Here is a 9,120-nt window from a genome sequence, read left to right as displayed (position 1 = left end):
GTGGTTGTCTTAAATTGAGAATAATGATGAAAATGTAAAGTAAAATCTTTTGTTCTGATTAACTGTCAAGCTTTTAAAACAGTCATTTAAAAAAAATGGTATTTTAAAAACGCACCTTGAATTGTAACCTTTTTGTGATGTTTCACGGTTTTATTGCTGTTCACCCTTTGGAGTGGAGATGGTAATTTAGCAATGGGTGGCTCAATGGTTAGCACTGCTTCATCCCAGTTCCTGAGTCATGGTTTTGCACTCTGGCCTCCATTGCATATTTGGAATTTTTACATTCTTTTTATATGACTGTGGGATTGCCTCCCAAGACTCGAAGACTAAGAGGTTAAGGTAATTGAAGACTTTAAATTGTCCTTTTGAGGTCTGGGCTTATTTGTTGGGAAGTTTGGATGTAAATGTTAGTGTCATTGTATCTCATCCTGAGTGATGCCTCTTAGTGCTGCCAGGACAGATACAGGTAGCCTGCCACCCTGTATAAATAAGTTAGAAAAAGGATTAGTAGATTAAACTAATTATAAGACATTGTGATGGATGGTCGTCAGCTCAACCCAGCCAGGACACCCAAATGGGGGAAGATACTTTTGGACACTGCTTCCTCCAAAAACGCTAGTTGGCAGCTTCCCTGGAACGTAGCGGTGCCCCAGATTCCCGCAGGGCATCCTTACCTTGCCCTGTTGGGTGCCATCAGGGGGAGCTGTAAAGGGACAGGAGGAGTTGTGCCTCATCTATAGCCAAAAGTACTCCCAAGTCACAAGGACTGAAGCTCAAAGTACTTCCGGGCTGAAGAGAAGTCAAGTTCTTCATCTGACCCGGATCAAGAACTATATAAAGGACTGCTGGAGACCCAGCAGGCGAGCCAGAGGTGTGGAGGACAGAAGAATTGTGTTTATTATTTTTGTAATTTCTGATTTAATTGCCTGTTTATGGTGGCTGGGTTGCTTGAAGGCACTATTTATAGAAGAAAGAAGATTAAAACACTCCTTATTGCTTTTACTTGGTGTCCAGAGCATTTGTCTGTTGGGGTAACAGGGCAACAGCGACCCCTAGCATTTACACCATGTTAAATGTTTTTGATGGCTACCATTTAATTGTGTAAAGTACTTTAAATATTTTAATTATTTTATTAACTAGAGAACATACTAGAAGAATTTTATTATTGACCTCAAAATTGGAGTTCATTATTGGTATACATTTGATTGAGTGCTGTTTTTTAGCTGGATTGGGGAAATTAAATTATTTAGAAATACTGACTAACAAATGCTGTTGTAGGAATGTTTCATTGTTACTACGGAGCCTGATGGTACCTTGTGCTAACCTCCATGTGTTGAGAGGGATTGGATGGTGCAGATTTACTTCCCTTATAAAGGCAGGCAACTGACCACCCCAGCAGCATTCGAAGAGGCAATCAGGTACCTGTAGACTTGAACAAATAAATATAGAGATTCTAACACTGTTGTTTGATTTTGTTTATAATGTTTGAGATGAGGTGAAATAAATAAAATGTAGAATTGATGACAGCAGTAAACTGATGATCCATGGTAATGAGTGATTTAACAGTGTTTTCTTTGGATCATTTATCTTTATCCAGGGCAACTTACAAAAAGAGTTACACATATTTCTTTTGCGTAATTGCTAAGAAAGTTTAAACAGTGATGTCAGGAAGAAGAAATTTTAACATACATAAGAAAAGGAAGCAAGAGGCTTCATGTAGCAGTTGATTTCCAGTAGAGGGGCAGAGGGATGTAAAACCTCAACAAGACTCATTATTCTTTTAGGAGTCTCTTCCACAGGCTCCTAAACATAATTAGATTTGATGCAGTGGTCATGGAGATCTTTTTCCACAAACCTGAGTGAAAGACCTGAGGAGGTCTTAAGCATGTTTAGTATTTTAGAAAAAGAAGCTGAGGTTATCAGACAGGCCAAAGCAATGCTGGTAATTTTTAGAGTAATGTTGATAAACCAGAAATAGGAGACAATGAAGAGCAGGGTCTTAAGAGACCTATTGTCCATAAAGTAACTTTGAACTGTATCCTAGTAGTAACTGAAAGCCAGTGAAGAGATAGAAGCAGGAGAATAGTTTAGATGATGTGAGGAGTAGAATAAACCATATACATAGACAACACTGCAAAGAAATATCTGATGATATATTACTTTGAAAAGGGTATTCATCATCCCTTGCACCTTTGCTTTGGTGTCAGCTGCTTTACAATAAAACAATGTATTTTACATGTCACAAATTACATTCTGAGCTCATGATTGAAATAATCTCAGATTAAATCCCATCATCTCACTTTCTAAATTATTCATAGTTTGTGTTTGTTAAGGATCTAAAGTAGTGTTAAATAAGCACATTTTCATTTATATTTGTTTTTAAGATTCATCATTTGACTTATGAGAACATTGATCAGCATGGCAACTATGATCTCCTACGTTCAACTCATCATTTTGGTGTAATGGTTTGGTATTTGGTTAGTGAAAAACTAACTGATGGATTAATTATAGATATGATTCTGAGAGGTTTGTAAGTGTATTATATTGTGGGTTGCTTCATTTTTCATATTTTGGTGAATATTTATTCAAACAATGATGTTGCGGAATACATGATGCAGAAAGTGTTGTTGAATTGTATCACATGATGTATTCTCAGTTCCAGTCGGCAAAGGAGGCTATTCTACAGCAAGCTAGTGGAACTGACTTGCTTAAGGTAAGATGCATCATGTTTTATCTAGTAGTATTCTGTGTTACCGATTGTTATGAAATTCTCAACCACAATTTAGGTTTTGCACATTTTCATATTTAACTATGTAGCTAATTGAGTGACAATAAGCAAAAAGACTGACTGTTCTACACAGATGGTAAAAAAAAAAAAATCAAATGATCTCTTCCTTTTACCTCCCACTTTTCTAAAAATTGTTAAGTTTTGGGAAATGTGTAATTTGAAAAGAGCATATAATGGTAGGCATATGCATTCAACCCAATTCATACTATTATTTGTTTTTTTTATATATACCACATCCATTGACCGCATTTTAGCTCAAACAATACAAAACTAGGTTAAGTGGATTCAAAAAGGGATGGATGGATAAATAAAAACTCAAATCTGTGCAACTTCCAGTTGTCAGTTTATCAAGCTGGAACAAAGCTTACATGTATACTGACATTTTTAGAAAGGGTTTATCATCAAATAAACATGTCACATTTTATAATCAACAAGCTCAAATACCTATGTGATGTTTGAGCATTCAGAGTTTTTTTTTTAATATTTACATTTTAGCCACATGTAAATATTTGTTAATCTTAATAAAAAAAGTAAGGCTGGTACCAAAGTTAATCTTGAACACTTCATTTACTTCCCATATTGTCATGTCAATGTAGGTTTGCACAAGTATGAAGGTAAAGTTTACATGCAGCACAAAGGTTTATCAGAATTTCAGTAATTGTAACACAAGTTTTTGAAATGTCCCTTTTTACTGTATGGGAGCAGTGTGGCATGATAAATTAATTTGTTCAGAGTATGTTTTATTTCTTCCACAGGTGTACGCCAGGACAGAATCCAAGCAATCCAGATACATTGAACTTGCACTTCAAGCATACCACCAAATTTCTGTGCAAACTTCAGGCTAACACTGTACTCAAATGGGGACTTTTTTGTCTCTCATGTAGATTACGTACGACATATTTCATACTGAATGGAGAATAAACTTTGATGACCAGTGTCTGTATTTTGTAATGACCAGTGTCTGTATTTTGTAAACAGGGTTCGTACATGTTCAGGAAAACTGGGAAAGTCATGAAAAATTACCAAGCCAAAATCCATTACTGAAAAGTTCTAGAAATTCTTAACAAAATCAAATATTACTTAAAAGTCAGGAAGTCTAATAATCACATATTGTGAGGTGAAACAGCAGATATTTTGCCAGCATCCCACATTAATATTACCTTGTGTTCTGTGCGCACGTGAACTTACAATAGATACGTAGTAGTAAATAGTTAGCAAGGTTAATTACACTGTGTATATTAGACTTGTCACTGTGATTTCTTGAATAGTCAAAATGCCAGGAAAGTGTGCATTGAACTTAAAATGGTTATTACTCTAATAAGAAGTTTGACATTGGGACTATGGGTGAGTCTGCTTTGAAAGGACATATGAAAGGAAGTAAATTTTGTGAAGAGCAAGGAAACTTCTGCACCCAGAAAATGGTCAAGTGGATAACCTGGCAGTAGTACTAATGAGAGCTCTAGGCAGGCTAGTGCTACTATTAACTATGTTGCCGTCTTTGTCTTCCATACATGGCTTAAAGTGAATGTTTAAAATCTGAAATGAGCTGGGTGTTAAATGTGTTGGAGAAGTGTTATTCATGGCAAAGATGTGGGTAACTTTTTCAGGAAATGTTTCCTGATAGTGAGATAAGAGTGTCATACAGTGTGCAGGGATACCCTTGCCAAGGTATACCTCATTTTAGTCATCTGTGACCACAAGGGTTGCCAGAGAGCCCCAAACCATAGATGCAGTAAAGAAACACACAATATATGAATAAAATAAAAGTTTATTCACTACCGGCACATTTCCATAATCCTCCAGTAATCAGCCTCAGAATACACAATACACAAATTCTTCCTACTTCTCTCCTCCGCTGAGTATTGCCTGCTGCCTCTCAACTCTGACTTGTTCGTGTGTGGCAGCAGGCTCCCTTTCATACCAGAACCGAGAATGTTTCCGGGGCCACATAAAATCGTCCAGGAAACAATTCCTGGCCGTAACAAAAGTAGGGAGGTCCTCCCCTGATAGTGTCCTCTATCAATATGTAGGAACCCCAGCAGGGCTGCAATTCTGCACTCCAATTCCCAAGCATCCCTTATAGGTATCCTGACTGGGACCACTGCCCTTTAGCATACAGGAGAGGAAAAACTCCTGATTCCCGGCTACTGCTGGTCCATCCATTATTTCCTGGCGGCTAGACACAAAAGTTATTTCTCCGGTCTGCTTGCCCATGGGCTTTCATTGTTGTTTTGGTCTTCAGTCGAGTAATGTATATTTACCCGTCTCCTCCGTGATGTCCGTTCTCCTGCACCTCTAAGAAATCATCATCCAAGTACCGATTCAGTTGTGACATTGTCTTCTAAATCCAAATTATCCAGGTCATCTTCAAGTCCCTGTAATTCTGAAATGAAAAGGAAAGGAAGTGGATCAATTCACAGACAATGTGTAAAGGTCAGAGGAAAAAAAAATGTAGGCAACTGTCAAGGTAGCATTACGGTATACAAACTAAAACCCCCCCTAAAAAATCCAGTTGCTTACCTCATCTGTTTTGATATTTCTGCCCATGAAATCTCCACTGGTTTTGAGTCTGCTTCAGGTTGTTATTGTTCACTGCTTGCATTACAATCATTGTTTCTTCTTTATCAGTCTCCTTTAAAAAGGTTCACATTAATCTAGTACATTTCTGTCGAGTAATGTATATTTACCCGTCTCCTCCTGCACCTCTAAGAAATCATCATCCAAGTACCGATTCAGTTGTGTCATTGTCTTCTAAATCCAAATATTCCAAGTCATCTTCAAGTCCCTGTAATTCTGAAATGAAAAGGAAGTGGATCAATTCACAGACAATGTGTACAGGTCAGAGAAAAAAAAATAATGTAGGCAACTGTCAAGGTAGCATCACGGTATACAAACTAAACCCCCCCTAAAAAAATCCAGTTGTTTACCTCATCTGTTTTGATATTTCTGCCCATGAAATGTCCACTGGTTTTGAGTCTGCTTCAGGTTGTTACTGTTCACTGCTTGCATTACAGTCATTGTTTCTTCTTTCTTATCAGTCTCCTTTAAAAAAAAGTTCACAATAATCTAGTACATTTTTGTTGAGTAATGTATATTTGTCCGTCTCCTCCGTGATGTCCGTTCTCCTGCAACTCTAAGAAATCATCATCCAAGTACCGATTCAGTTGTGACATTGTCTTCTAAATCCAAATTTTCCAAGTCATCTTCAAGTCCCTGTAATTCTGAAATGAAAAGGAAAGGAAGTGGATCAATTCACAGACAATGTGTACAGGTCAGAGAAAAAAAAATAATGTAGGCAACTGTCAAGGTAGCATCACGGTATACAGTGGCTTGCAAAAGTATTCGGCCCCCTTGAACTTTTCCACATTTTGTCACATTACAGCCACAAACTTGAATCAGTTTCATTGGAATTCCATGTGAAAGACCAATACAAAGTGGTGTACACTTGAGAAGTGGAACGAAAATCATACATGATTCCAAACAATTTTTACAAATAACTGAAAAGTGGGGTGTGCTTAATTATTCAGCCCCCTGAGTCAATACTTTGTAGAACCACCTTTTGCTGCAATTACAGCTGCCAGTCTTTTAAGGTATGTCTCTACCAGCTTTGCACATCTAGAGACTGAAATCCTTGCCCATTCTTCTTTGCAAAACAGCTCCAGCTCAGTCAGATTAGATGGACAGCGTTTGTGAACAGCAGTTTTCAGATCTTGCCACAGATTCTCGATTGGATTTAGATCTGGACTTTGACTGGGCCATTCTAACACATGGATATGTTTTGTTTTAAACCATTCCATTGTTGCCCTTGCTTTATGTTTAGGGTCGTTGTCCTGCTGGAAGGTGAACCTCCGCCCCAGTCTGAAGTCTTTTGCAGACTCCAAGAGGTTTTCTTCCAAGATTGCCCTGTATTTGGCTCCATCCATCTTCCCATCAACTCTGACCAGCTTCCCTGTTCCTGCTGAAGAGCACCCCCAGAGCATGATGCTGCCACCACCATATTTGACAGTGGGGATGGTGTGTTCAGAGTGATGTGCAGTGTTAGTTTTCCGCCACACATAGCGTTTTGCATTTTGGCCAAAAAGTTCCATTTTGGTCTCATCTGACCAGAGCACCTTCTTCCACATGTTTGCTGTGTCCCCCACATGGCTTGTGGCAAACTGCAAACGGGACTTCTTATGGTTTTCTGTTAACAATGGCTTTCTTCTTGCCACTCTTCCATAAAGGCCAACTTTGTGCAGTGCATGACTAATAGTTTTCCTATGGACAGATTCCCCCACCCAGCTCGTTCGGAGTCACCATGGGCCTCTTGGCTGCATTTCTGATCAGCGCTCTCCTTGTTCGGCCTGTGAGTTTAGGTGGACGGCCTTGTCTTGGTAGGTTTACAGTTGTGCCGTACTCCTTCCATTTCTGAATGATCGCTTGAACAGTGCTCCGTGGGATGTTCAAGGCTTTGGAAATCTTTTTGTAGCCTAAGCCTGCTTTAAATTTCTCAATAATTTTATCCCTGACCTGTCTGGTGTGTTCTTTGGACTTCATGGTGTTATTGCTCCCAATATTCTCTTAGACAACCTCTGAGGCCGTCACAGAGCAGCTGTATTTGTACTGACATTAGAGTACACACAGGTGCACTCTATTTAGTCATTAACACTCATCAAGCAATGTCTATGGGCAACTGACTGCACTCAGACCAAAGGGGGCTGAATAATTACACACATCCCACTTTGCAGTTATTTATTTGTAAAAAATGTTTGGAATCATGTATGATTTTCGTTCCACTTCTCAAGTGTACACCACTTTGTATTGGTCTTTCACGTGGAATTCCAATGAAATTGATTCATGTTTGTGGCTGTAATGTGACAAAATGGGGAAAAGTTCAAGGGGGCCGAATACTTTTGCAAGCCATTGTACAAACTAAAACCCCCCCCAAAAAATCCAGTTGTTTACCTCATCTGTTTTGGTATTTCTGCCCATGAAATCTCCACTGGTTTTGAGTCTGCCTCAGGTTGTTACTGTTCACTGCTTTCATTACAATTATTGTTTCTTCTTTCTTATCAGACTCCTTTAAAAAGGTCTGTATTAATCTTGTACATTTTTCAGTTGGAATTTTTTTTTTCATTCAGCAAAAGATTTGACCAATTACTTTTAAAATTTAGCAATTTATTTACCGGAGTAACAGAATACTTTTGAGCAAATGTGATATCAGGGACTCACTCTGCAGATTCACAATGCTTTTTGAGTTATCAACCATTATACAAAGATAGAAAAATAGCCGGCATTTCTAGAAAATGAATGATTCTGTTATTAGTAGTTTAAGAAAACAGACTGACAACTTTAGAAACAATATTGTATTTAATTTGGGGCTCCAAATGTCCTAAGCTTTATCTGCATTGTTCTTTCTTTGGTTCATAGTGTTTTGCTTCCTCCAGTAAATTTCTTCATTTGGTTGTAAATTTCAAATACTTTAAATAAATATTCAAAATAAAACATCTTTAACAAAGAAACAAAAACGAATAACAAACCAGTATTTACAGAGATTAGAGGGTAGTCTGTACCTGGTCTTGAGCTGTGAAGAGTGGTCTTCCTAAGGTACTGTTCTGCTATAAATGCTTCCTTCAGTCCTGAAAGATTTGAATAGTGTTAGGTTAAATGTATGATTTGTTAAACTTTGGGGGCAAAAAAAAAAAAATCTATAGTTCCCAAAATTTTTGCAGAGTTGAAACTTTTATTAATTAGGGTTAATCTCTATATTTTCATTCCTATAAAATTAACATTTCTCAATGGTTAGCTAAAACAGGTCGGCCTAATGTTAAGGGACTTTTCTCATTCATGAAATGCTTCATAAACACAGACTATTTTCTATATGAATAACATCCTGAAAAACTGAATGTGGTAAATGAAATATGAATACCACTAGGCGTTACTTGTGAACCAGATCAGTTTCAGTGATTACTGCTTTATTTCATTCAATTTGTCCACAATTTGCTTGTTGATGTCAATCAAATATGCCTGTTTCTTTTTTGCAGTAAGATGGGCTATATAAAGATTGATATGATCTATGTCGCCATGTGCATGTAATGAGTATATTCCCTGACATTTTCTGCTCAGTAACTAAAAGAGATACAGTATACTGCTTAAAATCAATATTAGAATTAAAATTCAAATATTATTATGGTGCTTAATATATAGTGATATTATTCAGGATACAGGAGGCCAAAGCATAAATGCTCTTTCACATACAGCCACATTTCTATCCATCAGTGTTGGCAAAATTTAATTATAAATGGGACACAGTTTGTGATTTTAACAAAAATTTCATTATAAATGGGACACAG

At 37.5% G+C, this 9,120-nt stretch overlaps 1 long non-coding RNA gene across 2 annotated transcripts; it reads right to left on the bottom strand.

Annotated features, from left to right (window-relative positions):
- Nucleotides 1-4,576: 4,576 nt before the first annotated feature.
- LOC120530937 lies at nt 4,577-8,396 on the bottom strand. 2 transcript variants are annotated; one of them, XR_005634043.1, is made up of 5 exons: nt 8,341-8,396; nt 5,945-6,009; nt 5,716-5,830; nt 5,309-5,581; nt 4,577-5,171 (listed from the first exon to the last, which is right to left on the bottom strand). It is a non-coding gene; the product is annotated as an uncharacterized LOC120530937 (long non-coding RNA). The 2 variants fall into 2 exon arrangements; XR_005634042.1 differs by having other exon boundaries at nt 5,716-6,009.
- Between the last annotated feature and the right edge of the window lie 724 nt (nt 8,397-9,120).

The sequence above is a fragment of the Polypterus senegalus genome, chromosome 1 (genome assembly GCF_016835505.1).
Source record: "Polypterus senegalus isolate Bchr_013 chromosome 1, ASM1683550v1, whole genome shotgun sequence".
Classification (NCBI taxonomy): Eukaryota; Metazoa; Chordata; class Cladistia; order Polypteriformes; family Polypteridae; genus Polypterus; species Polypterus senegalus.
The sequence above is the reverse complement of the archived record's forward strand: the minus strand, read 5'-3'. Positions and strand labels throughout refer to the sequence as shown.